The 20,265-nt window shown below is 43.6% G+C and overlaps 1 long non-coding RNA gene across 1 annotated transcript in view; it reads right to left on the bottom strand.

The window, feature by feature from the left end:
- Nucleotides 1-7,140: 7,140 nt before the first annotated feature.
- Nucleotides 7,141-20,265, bottom strand: part of LOC118145029 (uncharacterized) — a 30,970-nt gene continuing 17,845 nt past the window's right edge. The window contains exons 3-6 of the long non-coding RNA XR_004730129.3: nucleotides 20,059-20,123; nucleotides 18,055-18,241; nucleotides 14,813-15,100; nucleotides 7,141-13,672 (exon numbers count right to left, since the gene is read on the bottom strand). This is a non-coding gene — a long non-coding RNA (uncharacterized LOC118145029). The remainder of the gene's footprint in view (nucleotides 13,673-14,812; nucleotides 15,101-18,054; nucleotides 18,242-20,058; nucleotides 20,124-20,265) is intronic.

The raw sequence follows: 20,265 nt of genomic DNA, 5'->3' as shown, positions 1-20,265 counted from the left end.
TGCTCTGGAATCATCTCTGAGTTTCCAGTTTAGATTGTTCATTAACACAAAGAACTAAACTGCAGTAAAAGCCAACAATGTGTCTATTACATGCCCATGTCTGTTTTAGACCATTCACGGAATAATTATCAGGATGGCTAACAATGGATGATTTATTATAAATATCAGCTTTGCTGCTTGTTAATTCAGAACCAAAATATTTGCCCATTTCCATCCCAAAGGGAGAAATCTAGTTAGTTTGTTCCCCATATTATAACTATGAAATTAAATTAAATGAACTAAATGGATTGCATGGGGGTAAATAAACTATTTAATTTAATTCACACAATGAAGAATAATACTGAATACATCTATAGTTGGCTAAATAAACCAATTAACTATTTTCTCTTTAGACAGCACAAGCCAATAGTGCAGCCATGACAAAAGAAAAAAAAAAAAGACAGAGTAAGAGAAAAAGAACTTGTCTTAATTAAGTGTAATCCAAATCTATCTGGAGCCACCATTCCTTGCCTTCAACCCCCTTCCCCTCTTGGGTGGCTCTCACTTTGGCTTCAGGTATGTCTCTTTCTTGTCTTCCAGGTTTTTTTTTTAATCACAATTTTCTTGGGGGAATTGGAGGTTCTGGTACATGAGCCAAATATTATTATTGTTATTATACTTTAAGTTCTAAGACAAATGTGCCGAATGTGCAGGTTTGTTACATAGGTGCACACATGCCATGGTGGTTTGCTGCACCCATCAACCCATCATTTACATTAGGTATTTCTCCTAATGCTATCCCTCCCTTATGCCCCCATCCACCCCGGACAGGTCCTGATGTGTGACGTTCCCCTCGATGTGTCCATGTGTTTCTTATTGTTGAACTCTCTCACTTATGAGTGAGAACATGCGGTGTTTGGTTTTCTGGTCTTGTGCTAGTCTGCTGACAATGATACTTTCCAGCTTCATTGGCAGAAATAAGCGCAAGAGGGTGAATATGATGTGGTCTCATTCATCCATTTCCACCTGGAAATGACAAATTGTGGGCAAGGGGAGCAGAAGTTGACCTGTAAGTATAACAGCACACGGTGGGTAGGGTGTCGGGTCAGGTAGATCTCAGCTTAAATTCTTCCTCTTATGCTCATGGCTGGGTGATCTTAGGCAGGTTACACAATCCCCTTCAGCCTCAGTGTCTTATCTCTAAAATGGGAGGAGAGATTACTTCCTGTGATGATGGTGAGGAGTAAATGAGACGGAATTTAAAGGCGTAGCCCAGTGGCAGACACCCAAGCGCTGCACAGTTAGCACTTCCTGCCTGCTAGAGGCATTAATCTGTGTTCTCAGAGTCAGAACTGAATTCTTTCATCTACTGTTTTTTGAGTACCTACTGTATGCTTGGTTTTTGACTCAAGGTAGTGGGGTGGGATTCCCAGAATCCTGTAGTCCAGTGGGTAAGTCAAACTCTGTCCCCATAGGTAACGGAATTGGAATTTTACAAGGATGTGTGGAATGAGGGTTTAGAGTTGAGCTGGGCTTCAAATTAATGTCCTGGCTTCCCGAAGTCACTGACAGCAAGGGTCTCAAAAGGTGTAGATGTTTTCTGACTGTAGTTTCAAGCTCCATAAGCCCAGTTTCTGCTTTTATCTGAGGTCTATTCTTAGTACAAATGAAGCCAATTGAGAGTAAGCTAGGGTTCCTCATTTTCTCTTGCTGCCACCATATAAGAAGTTCCCTTGGCCTCCCACCATGATTCTGAGGCCTCCCCAGTCATGTGGAACTCTAAGTCCAAATAAACCTCTTTTTCTTCCCAGTCTCAGGTGTGTCTTTATCAGCAGCATGGAAATACTAATACGCCCCACCTCTTGGAACCTGTGGTTCCTTCTGTGAAATGCAGATCAACTTTTCCATTTGTTTGAAGGACCGTTGCTCATGTTTCTGAAGCACCTGGTCCACAGTAGACCTATGGGAAACACACAGTGAATGCTAGCTGTGGCTCAGGTATTCTTGATTGTAGCCAAACAGTCACCTTTTGGAGAGATAGCAAGCAGGCATCCCACACAGGAGGAACTGACTTCAGTCCCTGTGTTCTTCTGGCTCTGGGACCAGAGAAATTGGAGACCTTCAGAGGGCTTTTCAGACTCTTGCTCTTTCTCTAGCATAACGTGCACAGAAGTTGTCATCAACTCTAAGCTTCACTTAGGGACTTACCAAGTCTCCATCGGTTCCTGTGCATTTTTGCGCTCAAGGGAAAAAGTGAGAGTGTGCTACAGTGATGCTGGAAATCTTCTGCCAGTCCCAGATTGCTCACTGACTGCTCTTTCTGGCTGCGGGTGCCCATTTGTGGAGATACAGTTCCTGAGTGTGCTCAGGAGGTGGTCTGCTCAGATACTCAGTACCCACCAGTGCAAGGACCTCATGCCAGTGGCCACACTGGGAATGGGGAAATGGTCTGCAGGTTTGCACTGCATTTGAGTCCTGGGGGTGGCAGGGACCTGCTCTCAACTGCCCACCCAATCTAACAGGCTACCCTGAACTTGGGTCACCTCTCTCCTGGGGCTGACCAGGGATCGTTTAGCCTCACTTTGGATATTCTCAGAGAAGAGGAGCTCATTAACAACAGAACAAGCATTCATTCAAACAGAAATGTCAAAATCATCTTCTGTATGTGCCACCAAAATTTTATTTTTATTTTTATTTTATTTTTTGAGATGGAGTCTTGCTCTGTCACCAGGCTGGAGTGCAGTGGTGCAATCTCAGCTCACTGCAACCTCCACCTCCTGGGTTCAAGTGATTCCCCTGCCTCAGCCTCCCAAGTAGCTGGGATTACAGGCTTGTGCCACCATCCCTGGCTAATTTTTTGTATTTTAGTAGAGACGGGGTTTCACCATATTGGCCAGGTTGGGTGATAGTCTCTATCTCCTGACCTCATGATCTGCCTGCCTCAGCCTCCCAAAGCGCTGGGATTACAGGTGTGAGCCACTGCACCCGGACTCTTCTTGTAACTTACACAATTTCGTTTTATGTACTGAGAACATTACTGAAATCTGGACACTGACATTTGCCAGCCCATCCATTTTTCCATATGATAAGTGTCTTAAAGACAGTGACCAGCCTTATCTGTCTTTTTGTTACCAGCTGACAGAAGAGTGGGCAACACTATTAACAAAGCCCATAATAGAGAGTTTCAAATGAATGAATAATTTCTCCATTGACTCCACCTCTGCAGATTTCTTGATCCGTGTTTGCATACTAGTCACACAACCTCTTTGACCTTTTCTTATCTGAAAAACAGGAATACTCCATTCTCATTATGACACTCTTCCATCCATCCATCTATCATTTGATTATCATCACATATTTCTATGTGGGAGGCTGTGTACTACAGGCTGGACATTAAATGGTGAACAAACCAAAATGCAAGTGGGATGACTGAGAATTTCCCTGTGTCACGGAGTCCCAATCAGTGTACCCCCATGGGGTCAGGAGAGTGACAGTAATGTCGGAAGGTGTGAGTTAAGCACCCTGCAGACCACCTGCTGCATAGGCACCTGCAAGAACTTTAGTTCCCTTCCCTCCCTCACATATATGTCACCTCATCAGATGTCTGGAGATCTCAGATATCAGTGATTAGAGAAACATCACTCCCATACCCTTAAATCTCTGTGTCCAGATGCAGGCAGAGTACCCAGAAGGAACTACCTCTGATGGGTCTTTGGTATATGTCAGAAAAAAACTGCCTGGGGCTTTGTGTGGGTCATGGCTCACAGTTTCTCCAGGGCAAGCAGGGGAGGCCTTCCTGATGATTCCCTATGATGCCACTTCCCCTTCTGCCTCTCTGCATCCTTGCCCTTCTTCATTACCTTCATTTCCTCATGTGTTATATTACTTCTTCATTTTATCAGCTTCTGCTCATGTATAACCACCCATCCTCTCTCCCACCTACATACCTGTCCACATTTCACTTTTCAACTTCCTCTCTTAGAAACAGTGGAGAGCTGAAATGGTGCATCTCTTGCTCCTACTGCATCCAGGATGCTTAACACAGAGACTGCCCCATAAGAAGTCTTCATTAAAGATTTATTGATTGTACAAAGAATCCACAGTTCTTACAATTGTTACTCTTATTCTGTGGCACTTACACCCTTCACTCAGCAGTTCTCCTGAATATATATCTCATCCTTCCTGGAAGCACACCCACTCCCACCTGTGGCCGCAGGCAGAATTCAGTAGGCTGTGCATCACACCATCCTTGAATTCTGTGTATGTCTCAGCTTCAGATTCTAACATACATACCTGTCTCCTCCATCACATCCCCAGAGCTAGATCAGGGTTTGGTCCCGTCCACTTTATGCTGAACAGAGCTTAACTCATGGTAAGTGATGAATAAGGATTTGTTGCATGAATGAATGAGTGAGCAGCCTGATTGGAATTCAACTTTGGAAAACTTGGAAAATATCCAGAAAGGCTTAATAGCCGAGTGAAGTACAGGCTTAATAAGAGGGCAGATGAACATAAGCTTACCTGGCATCTTGCCAGAACAATGTAGGGATAGTCCATATTATTCAGTTTACTAAAGGCACAAGACATAGCTACTCAACATGGCTCTCAAAAAGTCCCTAAAACTGCCAGTCCAGTCATTCTGGCTTTCTGGCTGCCTGTAGTCTAGATTAACATCAGCCACTTCTTTTACCACTCATAGAAGATAAATTAACATTCACTGAGTGACTCTCACATGCGTGGAATTGTGACAAGGTACTTAACAAAATTAAAACACATTAATTCTGTCCACCATTTTGCCTGATTGATATTTTATCACCACATTCCAGGTTAAGAATAAAAGACCTTGAGAATATACATGATCTGACGAAGGTTTTGTATTTCATACCTACTGAATTTGACCTGTTATTGATCTAATGTTAAAGCTTTGTTGTTTTTATTTAACTAAATAAGAGTCACAGAATCATAGGACAAGTGGAAAATCTTTGAAGTCACCTGGCTCCTCTGCTTCCCATCCAGTGTTAAGATCTCTTATTCAACATTTTTGACAGAAATGGCCTGTGTTTACATTATTATCACACTCTCGTATCCCTCATCACCATTTTTCTCACTGTCTCATCATCATCATCATCATCATCACTATTATCACCATTGTCATAGCTGTTATCATCATCACCAACATCTCCATCATCATCACCACCATCGTCATCCTCACCATCGTTATTACCATCATCATCTTCAGTGTGGTCACCATTTTATGCAGCTAAAAAGTCTCACAGTTTTTCAGTTGGATCTAAGACGTGAGCCTGTCTGCCGTGAGTGCTGTGATGGAATGGCCTGTCTTGCACTTGGGAAACTCTTTCACAAGATGATACGTCTATTTTTTGGCCTACTTGTCAGATATGATTTGGCTCTGTGTCCCCACCTAAATCATGGTGACAGTCAACCTCATGCTGCTTTCATGAAAATGAGTGAGTCCCACCAGATCCGACAGTTTTGTAAGCATCTGGAATTTCCTCTGCTTGCACTCATTCTGTCTCCTGCCACCCCATGAAGACGTGTATTCTGCCATGATTGTAAGTTTCCTGAGTTACGCCATGCAGAACTGTAAGTCTATTAAACCTCTTTTCTTTATAAATTACCCAGTCTCAGGTATTTCTTCACAGCAGTGTGAGAATAAACTAATACACTGCCAGTGACAGAAACATCTTCAGTTAGTATATAAACGGACTCCCACTAGAATGATTCTAGCTTCACTCTGTGGAGACAAATTTGATTCCTCATGTATACCACATCCTTCTTTTCAGATATTTGAAGACAGTGCTCAATAGACAACTGCTCAATCTTTTCATTTTGTAATTATTTTAACCCTCTTATGTGAGTCGCACCCAGGTTCATCATGTGTCTGGTAAATGCACTGACACAAAGTATAAACTCTCTTCTGAGAGGACATCGAGGTTCGGTAGCTTTTCTAGACATAAACATTGTGGAAATGAAATGCTAAGGAAACACTGGAGCAGTGTTTGCAATAGTTAGCAGGAGAAGCTCATATCGATAAAGTTTTAGGGGATGAAAGAGTAGATAGTCACCCTGGGCAATATGGACCATGGCCAAAAATGGGAACAGACAGGCAGATCTATCCAACACCAGCCTCTTGCAGAGAAACCTTACACAAAATAGATCATCTGAGTCTCAGATCCCATGGATTTAGTTATAGCTCTGTCATGAATATGCTGTGTGACCTTGGCTTATCCACTTTCCATCTCTGGTTTTCAGATAAACCATCTAAAAACCAAAAGGGTGCGATGTAATGATCATATTACTTACATTGTGCAATTTCTCTGAATCCATGGATTCAAAGGGAATGAATGAAACCAGTGGCTTTAAGACAAGCCAAACATTAATTCAACTGAAGACTTTAAGAGAGGAGGCCAACCACTAAAATTAGTCATTCTTCTCATACATGGAAAACAAGAATAAAAACCAACAATGAATCTGCCTCAAATTGCTCCAAACATATTTAGAAATATGAGCTGTAATTTAAAAAAGGGACAGAGCGTCTTTTAGATGTAGATGTGAAATTGCAAGTAGAAAATATAATTGAACTTATTACTTGGTGCAATGTCCTATCATTATATCAGCTTGGATTTCAAAGGGAATGGCAATTCTTTAGTAAGAATGGCAGTCCAACTTGCTGTTTGAAAGAGAACAGAGATCCTGAGCAGGTAGCCTGTTTGCAGTCTCCCCTAGTTGGGGAAGCGAAGCTGAGGTCGAATGAGCTCACTCTCCCTACTCCAGACCTAACCTTTTGCTAGACCCTGGCTTACATTTTAAGGCATATTTTTAACATACAGGGTTTGTAGTAAGGCAAGTAAGGCTCATTCTATTAATTTAATCAATACCAAAATGATCATAGATCCGTCATTCTTCAAATAAATGATACATCATATTTTGTTATTCATATAATGACCTGATCACGTTCAGTTTGAAAAGAAATGAAATATGAAACCCTCTGGAACAAAGAAGATACATTAGCCTCCTAGGTCTACCTCTTGCTTACACCACCTTTGATACTTTGCAGAATATAATGGAGGTATAAATAAAACTATATAATAGATTTAACATTTTCTTTCTCTGACACCACATCAAACAAAAATGGCCAGATTTCTGCACACTGCATTTGGGGTCTCTGAACAGAAAACTCAAGCCCGATGGCATGTGTAACATTCACTTTGGGGATCCTGATGGCTTTTCTGAGAGAGAGGAGAGGCAGTTCTAGCGGACCTCAAGGTTTAGTGAGAAGTATGTGTGTCGGCTTATTGGGAAAGACAGACCACAGCATAAACACATAAACAAAGAAGATGGACAGTGGTTCCAAGGGTGGGCTCTGAATTCCCAGTCATAGGACAAAACTTTGACTTTTCAGGTGTTGCTTTGTAACCAAGTTGCTTCTTTTGTGAGCAACTCTATGGTCAGAAGGGGTAGCACCAGGCATCAGATTATTTGTCAAGGGTTAATAATTTTAAGCAGTACAAGGAGATATGCATGAACATGTATTAACTTTACATATGTAACATATTTATAGATATAAAACATATCTGTGGCAATGTCTATGGGTAAGTTTAGGCACACATACAGATTTATTTATACCTGCTGTGTGTAATAATGATAATATCCATTTCTCTTCAGGTGACTTAATTTTTTAGCTCCATTTTTTTAAAAGAAAAAGGATGGAATTAATACAACTTCCAAGTCTATTTAAACTACTCTTATTAGCACTGTCGTATAAAACATAAAAAGCTCATTATAGCAAAAACTACTGGAATACCTTATTCAGTAATCGAGTGAACCATTAAGGAAGAAAAATCGGCTAACCATCCCTCCATCTGTCCACCAGTGGTGACGCAGTTGGCAGTCAGGCCACTGGTTGAGGATCTAGCTGAGCCATGCACTGGCTGTGCGACCTTGGACAAGTCACTACTTCTCTCTGGTCCTGATCACCTGAGCCTGAAATGAGCCAAAAAATTCATCTCCTCGCAGCCCTGTGGTGAGGGTCACAGGAGATGCAGAGTGTGGAGCAGGGCGGCATGGTGATTTAGGGCTCAGGCTCTCTCGGTGTGCCAGGTCATGATTGAGTGACTGTGGATTAGTAAGACCGAGCTCCTCAGGTTCCACTTTCCTCATCTGTAAAATAAGGATGCTGATACCCACATGGTGGGGTCACTGGGAAGCTTGAGTTAATTGAAGTAGAGATCTTTGCACAGTGGTGGGCACGTAGGAAGAGGAGTGCTAGCTGGTGTGATTAACAAGCCTTAGAGAACCGTGAAGGACTCATCCTCATCAGCTTCCTGGGGACCAGTGGCCTTGCAGTCCTCTCTCAGGCTTGGGGAAAGAGGCTGGGGGGAGGACAAGAGGGAGGGCAATTGCTCTTTCCCTCCCAGCCCCTTAACAAAGCTTCCGGAGTTGAGCAGGCTCTGTGAAGGTCCTCGATATCTTTCTCTGCAGCACGCCTGCCTCCTCGCCTTGACAGGTGGACATCATTATCTCTATCAGGATGGCTGAGTTACTGAAGGGAAAAATTCCACCCTGAAGCCATCAATTCTACATTTGATCCCTCTCCTCAGGTTGAAGCTTCCTTCCAAAGTCACTTTTAAAATATTTTTACAAAATCTTTGAATGGAGGTTTTATGCAACAGACAATGTCCCCTATTTGAATTATTTCTTTTGTGCCTGGATAGCATTTCTCTTGCCCACCGTCCAATAAAACGTTAATCACAGAAATATTGAACATTAACGAGTGTCTTTGACTCTCTGACGTTTCCATGTCGAGCACTTGGGGGAATGGATATTTTATAAATCTGGAAGGGAACTCACCTACGAAGTTCACCACTTCCAATACAGATGCTGGACAGCCGGGCGAGGAGCTCTCTCTGAGCCATGAACTCCTTGGAGTGGGGAGAAGGCACGCATTGGCAGAAAGGGACTCACACTGAATTTCATGGTGCCATGCACCCTAAGGAGCTCTGTGTGGCCTCCGGGAGCTGTTGTCACACAGACCTGGATCATTTCTTTTTTGTTTTTTTTTTTGAGTAGGAGTTTTACTCCATTGCCATGGCACAATCTTGGCTCATTGCAACCTCCGCCTCCCAAGTTCAAGCAATTCTCCTGCCTCAGCCTCCTGAGTAGCTGGGATTACAGACACTGCCCACCATGCCCAGCTAATTTTTGCATTTTTAATGTAGATGGGGTTGATTAGGCTGGTCTCAAACTCCTGGCCTCAGGTGATCTGCCAACCTCGGCCTCCCAAAGTGCTGGGATTACAGGCATGAGCCACCATGCCCAGCCTGGATCACTTCTTTTTGAGGTCTTGAGGATACTAGGCACATCGTTTAGCCTCCATGGGACTCTGTTTCACCACAGGTCATTGTAAGGATTTAACGAGCTAAGGATTTTATGGCTTATAAATGTGTGAACCACTTTTAAGAACTCACTAGGCTGTAGATATTATTACCCTGACTGCTTTACACACATACAATCTTGTTCAATCCATGGTTTATTCTTTGGGGTGGGCATTATCACCATTCCCTTCTTGCGGCAGACATTGGATGTAGCCATCTGTTCAAGATCCCACAGTTTATAAATGTGGAGTCCAGATACCTGCACCCATTATTGTAAATACATGCTGCCTGTCTCCCTATGAGGTAGGTAAATAGATGCCCTGTGCCTGACATGCAGGAGATGCTCAAAAAATGCCAGCTCTTTGCCTGCTTGCAGTTAATGTCTGTCTGAGGACTCTTTCTAGGAAGGAAGAGCACTGCCCACGTACATGGGAAGACAAAAATGCTTTACATTCAATGCCCTTGGAAAAACCATCAATACTGATGGATGGCATATTGGTGGCTAAACACGCTAGCTCCCTAGTACCTGATTTGTGGGTGCAGAATATCACCTCCTAGAGTTCCTAAGACTGAGCCTATTGTTCTCTGAAGTATCTTGCTTGGTGGTGTAACCCTTTGTCACAAATTTCCCATCTCTCTGTCTCCTATTCCAAGTCCCTCACTAGTGCTTTCTGGAGTCACCTTCCAAATAAGCAACTTGTCACCAATCACTGTCTCAAGTCCTGCTTCTGTGAGCACTCACATCAAGCCTGAACTTTCTGAGAGATCTGGCCTGCCTGGTTGATCTTGGATGCTCCGGCAGGTGGCACAGAGCCTGGCAAAGAGGAGGTGCCCAGCATGTGCTTCACGTGACAGGCAGATGAAAGCAGAGGGTGCACAGGTGTCCTGGGTTCAGGCCTTGGTTTGGACATGTGCTGGCTGTGATCCTGGATCAGTTACACAGCTCCTTTGAGGCTTAGTTTACTCATAAGGATAAAAATCCTTGCAGGATTGTTTCTGGGCTTGTACAAAATTCACAGCAGCAACTGACATGTAGTGGGTATCCAATACGCAGTAGCTATGCTGACACTACGTAGAATGCACTGGGGTTTAGACTCCCAGCTTCCTGTCACATTGGCAAGTTCAAGTCCCATGATGCAATGAGGTTAGCACCATTGAATAAACTATTGATAACACTCCCCCCGAAAGGCGGTCTGAACTTGCGTGTGGCTTGAGCTAGGCACCTCCGTTGAATTGGGCCACTCTTTTTAGCAACAGCCCCTAGTGGGCGTCTCTGGCAAAAGGGATGAGGGAGGAGGTGGATTTTCTAAGTTCATTCTTTGAGGAAAAAAATGAGTTTCTTTTATCCCAGGTTTGAGAACGGTCTGTGAAGGTCAGTACATTTTTGCTCCAAAGTCAACGGCTTAGACAAAAGGCATTTGACTAAAAGGATAAACAGATGCAAAATACCCCAGTTACAGGCCTGGCTCCCCTCCAAGAACAACGGAGGGCCCCTGGAAGTGGAACCGATTGGACAAATGCCTCACCTTCCTCTGTAATCTTTTTGAATGCCCCCCTCTCCACTCTCTCAATTAAATGTGTTAGACTTGCAGAGGCAATTTCTGAAACGGGACCTGACAGAACAAGAAGCATGAGCTTTGCCAGCATCCTAAGGCAAGTGGGCCAGGCCTCTGTTCCAGAGTGTGAGTCTGTCTTCACCAAAACTTTTATTCGCAGAAGCCGCAGGAGAGAGAACCTGCATTATCTGAACATATAAGCTGTTTCTTTTTCTTTTAATTGAGTAAGCCCATGAACCATGCATCCTGCATTCAGGAAAATGACTCTCAGAAGCTCTCAGCATGTCTACATTGAACTCTGGACATTTAAACTCACACTATATGGCATGAGTTTAAGTGGCCTCTGCCATGGTATATGACAGACTCAGGGAGCGTATGCGCTGTGTGTTGAATACCCAGGTCTAGGCAGCACACACAGGGATGACTATCCCCTCCGAAGGGAAGGCAATTTTCTTATAACACCCTTTGCTGCATATATTAGGCCATTTTTGTACATTGCTATAAAGGAATACCTGATATGTGTGGGTGACGGCAAGAATTTAGGCCATCAGTGTGTGTCTGTGTGTGTGTGTGTGTATGAGAGAGAGAGAGAGAGTGTGTGTGTGTGTGTGTGCACACGCACACTTGGGAGTGTCATAGTCCTTTAAATCGGGAGAAAAAATGGAGGCTAGGGTGGTGGCTCACTCCTGTAATCCCAGCACTTTGGGAAGTGCAGGCAGGCGGATCATTTGAGCCCAGGAGTTGGAGACCAGCCTGGGCAACATGGCAAAACTCCATGTCTATAAAAACTACAAAAATTGGCCAGGCATGGTGGCGTGGACCTGTGGTCTCAGCTGCTCAGGAGGTTGAGGCAGGAGGATCAATTGAGCCCAGGAAGTCGAGGTTACAGTGAGCGGAGATCACACCACTGCACTCCAGTCTGGGCAACAGATAAAAATTATTAATAAAATAAAAAATAAAAAGAGAAAATTTAAACAACTTTTAGAGGAATAAGTGCTCTCGCATCCGCAGCTGCCCCGCAATTCTGTGTCTCCTGTAACTTCAGAGTTCACACCGTGATGTTCCTCCTGAGGCATCTTAGTTTGTGTCTCCCATTTGTGGGCAGGGAGCACCAGGAAAGTGCACGGGTGGTTCTGGGAAGAGATGCGCTGTGGCAAGATGGTATTTGCTGTTCCGTTTTACATGGAGAAATTTCCATCTTCGTAAGTGATCGTTCTTATTGACCCTCGAGGTGTATTGGTGATATAACGTTCCTTTTGCTTGAAAATATGTGTGAGATATTATGACACTCATTAAACTCTATTCTAGAAATATCTATAAGGAAACAAGAAGTTGATGAACTTGCTTCATTTGAGTTTTAGGTGGGTAGAGGTGTGTGAGATTTTCCTGTGAGGAAAACTTATTTAATTCAAGTGTTTTATCACTTGGTCTTTAAGAAAAGCTCTAGGCTGGGGGGTTGTGGAGTTAGAGGAGGGATAGCAGGGGTGGGAGTATTGGAGAGGGATAACATTAGGAGAAATACCTAATGTAGATGACGGGGGGATGGATGCAGCAAACTGCCATGGCATATGTATACCTGTGTAACAACCCTGCGTGATCTGCACATGTACCCCAGAACCTAAAGTATAATACAAAAAAATTTTTAAAAAGCTGTAGGCTGACGGAAATTTGTGTTCTGTTGTCTTCCACGGGAGTCTTCAGTAAAAAGACCCTGTGCCAAGAGCCACGGCAGCAGGTGCTCTGGCCCAGCAGCATGCCCGGGGCCCGGGGGGGGCGGACAATTAAGAAGACAGACATCAGAGAGAAAGAGCTTCCTTTCTTCTCGAGCCTCCCCTAGTCCAGCCTTGCAGGAAAGCAGTGGGTATTTACTGAGTTCCTAGGTGACGCCAGCACAACTCTTCATCTGCATGAGCCGCCTGTCCCTGCAGACTAGAACCTGCCATCATGTTCCGTAGGTAAGAAAACTGAGGCTTGGATGGTCCGAGTAATTCCCCTCATCACGTGATTGTGAAATGCCACCACCTAGAAGATAACCCGTGTTTGACTCTGAGCTCCCATGTCTCTGGATCTAAGCAAACACAATGACCATTTGATCAGAGGGATGACACTCTAATACAACCGAGACTCGGTCCTCTCCACCAGACACACGTCTTTTTGTGCTTTGTTGGAAATAGACACAGCAGTAGATTGTTATGGATGGTAAAGACAGCCCATGGTTGCTGAGTTCCCGTTTGAGTACTAAATAACAGCCTCGTTCTCAGGCCTGAGTTCCTGGCGCTTGGCCTGGACACAGACAGGAGCCAGCTGGTCACCACACTGGCCAGACTTTCGGAGTGCTCAGAGAGGTATGTCCACCGGCAAGCGTGTGCCACTGCTCATCCCAGCCTGGCTGAACCCAGAGCCATCCTTGCCGTTCCTCCGCCTTCAGGACATCAGGAGTGTCTCCAGCACACATCTTCACTTCCTGCCTGAATTCAGTTCTTACCCTTTTAACAGGAACCAAGTCCAATTAAGTAATTTATTTATCACCAAACTAGAATCCCTGTCCTTAGAGAGTTGAAGAATATTATTTTATGAAAGGAACCATTTATTAATTTGTTCTTCACTAGGTATTATCTGGGCATCAATTCTTTCCTGATTGGCTTTGTCCTGGGCTCTGGGGTGATAAAGATGGATATGGCTCTGGTCATGCCTTTGAGAAGCCCGTGGTCTAGCGTACAGCTCGGATGCAGATGTGGAAACCTGCAATGCAGCGCAAAACGTGTTGCAATGAAGGTAGTGAACCTGGGCAGGCTGCACAGAGGATGGGGATGAACTCACCACTGAATGAAAGCAAGTCTAGGAAGGCTTCCCTGAGCAAGTGAGGTTGGATTAAACTTGACAGATGACTTGGGATCCTCCAGGAGGAAAAGAAAGGAAGGGTGCTCAGGCAGGAGGGACTGCATGTTTAAGGAAAGCGACCCGTACACAGAGATGGTACCAGTAGACTCAGCTGCAGTTGGAGCACAGGAGGGGAACGGGATCCAGAGACAGGTCCATCCAGGATGACATGGGTTCCCCATGGTGCATCTGTCCCTAAGGAGCTGAATGGACCCAGTAGGGTGTGGACAATGAAGGGTTATGTCTGCTGGTCTCCCCACTCCCCTCCAGGGCAGGATTCTAGGACCATGATGCTATGAACAGCTGGGTGCCAGGTGGCCCAGGACTACAGTCCCCGCGTTCCTGGGTAAATTCAGAACAGCTGAGCACCCTGGCCCTTTCCTCAAAGTGCATTGTCCACATAGGCCGCCTTTGGCAGAAAAACTGACTTTCATTCTTGGGAGCTCTGGGGATTTGGGACAGTTCACAAAGCCTGCCCTTTCCTCTTCTTCCATTCATTAATTATTGTCATCGTGAACTTCTATTTATCAGGCACCGAGCACAGGTTTTGGGGAGAGATAGACCCATGTAGAATGCCCGTGATCTGTTACAACTGGGCTCCTACAAGAGCTACCAGACCGCGGATGTTAGTTCATTAGGAATTCAGAGCCTGCCATTCAAAGGTGGTTGATAACCAGCTCTAAACATCATTATCTCCGCAGCCAACAGAGCGACTGGCCGCCTCCCAGCCAAGCCACCCTGTCCCCTGGGAGGGAGAGCGGTTCCCTGCATTTCGAACAGCACCTGAGCGTCCCAGGCAAAGCTCGGCTGCCAGGTCAGTGCCAGGCCAGCCTGCACAGAACTGGGTCTGCTTGGACTGCAGCTATGCTTTCCAGTTTTCTCTTGCGCACTCCCCGCCTCACTTTGCTCATCTGTCACATGGGCTGATGCCAGATCCCTGCCTGCATTGCTGGTGTGGGAATTGACCACAGGATGAAAGAAAATGGCAAACCAGGGACTTACGTGCCAGCTGATGAAGGTTCAGGAACTCTGAAGGGTGGTATCCGAAAGCGATTCCCATATTCTTTGTCTTTGGGACTATTACGTTTCTAAATTCTCTGAGGGCTCCCATGAAGATCACGGAGAGAAGGTCAACCCTGTCTTTTGTGGGAGATTCATTCTGCAGGGGTTCAACTAGCAGGACTCACCACCTCGGCTTTGAGCGGCTGACAACCCAGTTCACAGTGGATTAAAAACATCTAGTTGTCTATCTTGATCCAGGAGGGAATCGGGCTGTGCACTTCCCAGTCTCTTTTTATGTATAGGTATAGGGCAAAGGAAACAGAGGAGAGAGTGAGGGTCATTTTGGGGCCTGGGAAACTTGTGACTCTAGAATTGAGGGGGAAGGGGCAGTGAATTCATAAACATCTAGTTGAGAAAATGGTGCTCATTTTTTCCTCTCTCCATCCTTCTATAAACATCCCAAAGGTTGAATGGCAAACAGCTCCAGGGAAAATTAACAAAAATGGTGATGGAAGTTTAGTTTTAGGGTTTCTTTTGCAGGGCAGTAGGTTTCTTTTGTTTTTTACAGAGTGTGAATGAAGGATCCCAGTTTTTTCTATCTAATTGGGACAGCAAGTGAGGCATGGCCTTGGCTTTCTGTTCCTGGGCTGAGACTTGAGTAAGGATACCTGGCCACCCTGGAAAGGCATCCCTTCCTGCTCAGAGCAAGGCTGCAAGCTGCTGCCCTGGAACCTCTCTCCTCTGAGGGGCTGAGCTCAGGCTTCCCTCTTGCTACAGGCTGTGCTGGTGAGAGCTCCAAACACATGCGGCAGAGCAGTGCGATTGTTTCTGCTCCCCATTAGACAGCCAATTCATTCCTCTCAATGTTTCTGGCACCTGATTTGCTTCTTGGCACATCTTAGGCCCTCAGTATGTCTTTACTGATTGAATAAATGAACAACAAGGAGGAATGCTCACAGCATGGTTGCTGAATTACAGAACATTAAATGCACTTCTCATGCCTATCATCTGACTCGACTCTCATAGTCACCCTAATCAGGCAGAGGGGAAGATGGGAAGTTATCATCTCCATTTGACCCAGAAAAATACTGATGTCCAGATAAGTTAGGTGACTTACTCAAGGACAAAATACCAGTGACCGATTGCTGAGGTGCAATAATCAGTCCATTGCTTGTGCAAAGATGATGGAAAGGCCAGTGGGCTCTATGCTGAAGGTTTTCACCAACTCAGTCCCTGATCCTGCCCCACCCTGCCTTTCTTCTCCTCCTCAGTAGCTGTGGTGGGGCCTTGCATTTCATGCAAACATGTGGCCAACCCAATTGCTGGTCTTCCTGGATCTGCCCTGATCCTGTCAGTTTCCCCTTTACAAGGCCCTCCGTGGGAATGCACATCCAGGCTGGAGCAGCGAGGAGGAGAGAGAATCCCATTCTCACTCATCACTTTCCAGGGAATGCTTGACACTTGGGCTAGATGACAAAGCCTCTCTACCACCAGGCTCCACTCAGGAGGCCACAGGGGGTGTTTCCGGGCAGATGTTGGCCCCTAGCCATGAGTCCACCCTGTTGGACCCCTCGATCATCTGGCCCAGCTGTGCAAAAGCTTTAGAACTAATCCACAAGAATGTCCTTTTCAGCTTTGATTGGCTGCTGATGACATCATAGGAATCTGGGGGAAATGATTTTTGTGCATATCTTGTTTTATATGTCTTTGATTAATAAACATTGGGCAATCAAATTAATTATGTCAGCCTAAGAACAGATTGGTTGGCAAAATATTTTGAAAATGTAAAGTTCAGTCAACTAAGACCTGATTAGAGTTGTAACCCTCTCAGCGTGCAAATGAGGAGACCAAGAGCCAGCAGGAAAGATTTTTTGTCTAAATTAATATCCAAACTCAAGTTTCCTGACCCAAGCCAGGGCCCTTATCCTTTTACTCACTACTACCTAGGAAGGATCTTCCAAGGAGACAATGAGATTTTAAAAGTGTCATATACAAGGCAGCACTTCTCCATGGTACATATGTAAGATAGTGCATATGTATGTATGTACAGAGGACATGCATGGGTACTCTGCCAGAAGGTGTCTAGTTGTAATAGAATGAAGCTGTATTCGTTTTTCAGGCTGCAGTAACAAAGTATCACACATTTAGTGGCCTAAACAACAGAAATACATTCTCTCATAATTCTGGAGGCCTGAAATCTGAATTAAGGGATCAACATGTTTCTTCTGAGGCTGGCAGAAGAAAGACTGTGCTCTAGGCCCTCTCCTCTATTGTCTGAAGGTTTCTGATAACCTTTGCCATTCCTTGGCTTGCAGAAGGATCACCCCGATCTCTGCCTTCATCTTTGTGTGGCATTCCCTGTGTGACTCTGTCCAAATTCCCCCTTTTTATGATGACACCAGTCATAATGGATTAGGACCCATCCTAATGACTCTATCTTAACTAATTGCATCTACCATGACTTATACCTCCGAATAAGGTCACACTAAAAAGACTGCAATTAGGACCTCAACTTACTAATTTCTTTTTTGGGGAGGTAGGAGTGGGAGAGAAGAGAACACAATTAAAGCCATAAAAGATGCCTTTTTCAAGAGTTCAAGACCAGCCTGGTCAACATGATGAAACCCTGTCTCTACTAAAGATACAGAAAAATTTAGCCAGACATGGTAGCAGGAAACTGTAATCCCAGATACTCAGGAGGCTGAGGCAGGAGTATTGTTTGAACATTTGAGGAAGAGGTGATGGTGAGCTGAGACTGTGCCACTGCACTCCAGCCTGGGAAACAGAGTGAGGCTAAGTCTAAAAAAAAAAAAGGATACTTTTGATAGAGACTACCTGATACAAAAAAAGTATTGTCTGGAATACCTTCTAGACCTTCCACTTGGATGAGTCAATTTCCTTCACTGAATATGAATTGCTCCACCTTTAAGGTGAATGTAAGGATAACCACATGAAGGGGACACGTATGCTTTGTTTTGTCCAGCAAGATGAAAACTTAAGGATCAGACAGGGTGAAGACTTGACCGAGTTCACACGGAGTAACTGACAAAGTCTAGGCTCACGCTCTTGGTTTCCAGGGTAGCTCTTTCTACTTTACCGGACAGCCTCTCTATCTTTAGTATATTTTCACCACATCGAAGGTTTTTTTTTCTCTGCATACACAGAAAAATAGCATAAATGAAAAGTCCTCTGAATGACATATGGGAGATCTGAGTTCTGGAGTCCAATCTCCCTCTACTTACACGTGTGAGTTTAGACGTTGATGTATCTTGGACGTCCATGGCTTCGTGGTTGTTGTCTATCAAGAACTATATTTAGCTTATTACTTGGGAAATGGTACATGTGAAAAAATGACTGTCTCCCCAAAACGAAATCCGACTACGTGCTCTGTGTAAGAGACACATCTAAAAATAAGATAATGTAGAATGTCTGAAAGTGAAAGAATGGCAAAAGATACATCAGATGAATGCTAATAACGAACAGGTATTCCACTTAGTTATAAAATATGTATTTTATATATAGAATAAAATATAGGTACTTACAGAAATAAGTATTCTATTTAGGTTGCTTCCCTAACTTTGCTATTGTGAATAGTGATGAAATGAGCATGGGAGTTAGATTTTGCTTTGACATACTGATTTTTAATTCCCTTGGATATATATCCAAAAGTGGGATTCCTGGATCATATGACAATTCTTTTTTTAGTTTTTTTGAGGAACCGCCATACTAATTTCTGAAATGACTGCACTAGTTTAAATTATCCCTCCCAATATACAAGGGTTTCCTTTCCTCCACATCCTCACCAACACTTGTTATCCTTTGTCTTTTTTATTTTTATTTTATTTTTTTTGGAGACAGAGTCTTGCTCCATCACCCAGGCTGGAGTGCAGTGGCACAATCACTGCTCACTGCAACCTCTATCTCCTGGGCTTAAGTGATCCTCCCACCGCAGCCTCCCTAGTAGCTGAGACCACAGATGCTCGCCACCATCCCTGGTTAATTTTTGTGGTTTTTTTGGTAGAGTCAGGCTTTTGCTATGTTGCCCAGACTGACTGGCCTCAAACACTTGAACTCGTGATGTACCTGCCTCAGCCTCCCATATGCTAGGATTACAGCCACGAGCCACTGTGCCCAGCCCATCATTCATCTTGTTGTAACAGCCATTCCAACAGGTGTGAGATAATGTCTCATTGTCATTTAAATTTGCATTTCTCTGATAATTAGCGGTGGTGAGCATTTTTTAATGTATCTGTTGGCCATTTGCGTCTCTTCTTTTGAGAAATGTCTATGCAGAACTTTTGCCCATTTTAAAAATCGGGTTATTTGATTTCTTGCTATTGAGTTGAGCTTCTTATATATTTTAGATGTTAGCTATTAGACATTATCGGATATTCGATATTATACATTTGTATGGTTTACAAATGTCTTCCTCCGCCCGTGGGTTGTCTCTTCACTTTAATTGTTTCCTTTGCTGTTCAGAAGCTTTTCAGTTTGATACAATCCCATTTGTCCATTTTTGCTTTTGTTTCCTGGTCTTTGGAAGTCCTGTTCAAGAAATCATTGCTCCAAACAATGTCATAAGGCTGTTTTTTTTTTAAGTAGTTTTACAGTTTTAGGTCTTACATTTAAGTATTTTATTGATTTTGAGTTTATTTCTGTAGGTAGTGCAGGATTAGGGTCCAATTTTATTCTTTTGCCTGTGGATATTCAGTTTTCTCAATATCATGTATTACAGATTCTCTTTTCCTCGTTGTGTATTCTTGGAAACTTTATCAAAAATCAATTGATCATAAATACTTGGGTTTATTTCAAGGTTTTCTATCCTGTTCATTGGTCAATGTATTTTGTTTTATGCCAGTATCAGAGTTTTTTGATTAAAATAGCTCTATCACATATTTTGAAATCAGAGAGTGTGTGATGCTTCTGGCTTTGCTCTTTTTCTTAAGATTGCTTTGGCTACTTGGGGTCCTACAATGCAAATTTTGAGATTGTTTTTTATTTCTCTGAAAACTAACATCGAAATTTATATAGGAATTGCCTTGAATCTGTAGATGGTTTTGGCTAGTGTCCATCAATGCATGAATGGATAAAGAAAATGTGGTATATATACATAATGGTAAACAACATAACCTTGAAAAAGAGGGAAATCTTGTCATTTGTGACAACATGGATAGAACTGGAAGATGTAATGCTTAGTGAAATAAACCTAGCAAAAAAAAAAAAAGACAAATAATGTATTATCTCACCTATATGTGGAATCGAGAAGAGTCAATCTTTAAGAAATAGAGTGTAGAAAGGTAGTTTCCAGAGTCTGGGGTAAGGATGAAGGAAAAAAAAAAAGATGTTGATCAAAAGGTACAAAGTCTCAGTTAGACTAAAAGAATAAGTAATGTACATCATTGTAAACACAATTAATAATAAGTACACTTTCAAAATTACTAAAATAGTAGATT

The sequence above is a fragment of the Callithrix jacchus genome, chromosome 8, assembly GCF_049354715.1.
Source record: "Callithrix jacchus isolate 240 chromosome 8, calJac240_pri, whole genome shotgun sequence".
Lineage (NCBI taxonomy): Eukaryota > Metazoa > Chordata > Mammalia > Primates > Cebidae > Callithrix > Callithrix jacchus.
This window is presented reverse-complemented; position numbering and strand designations above follow the sequence as displayed.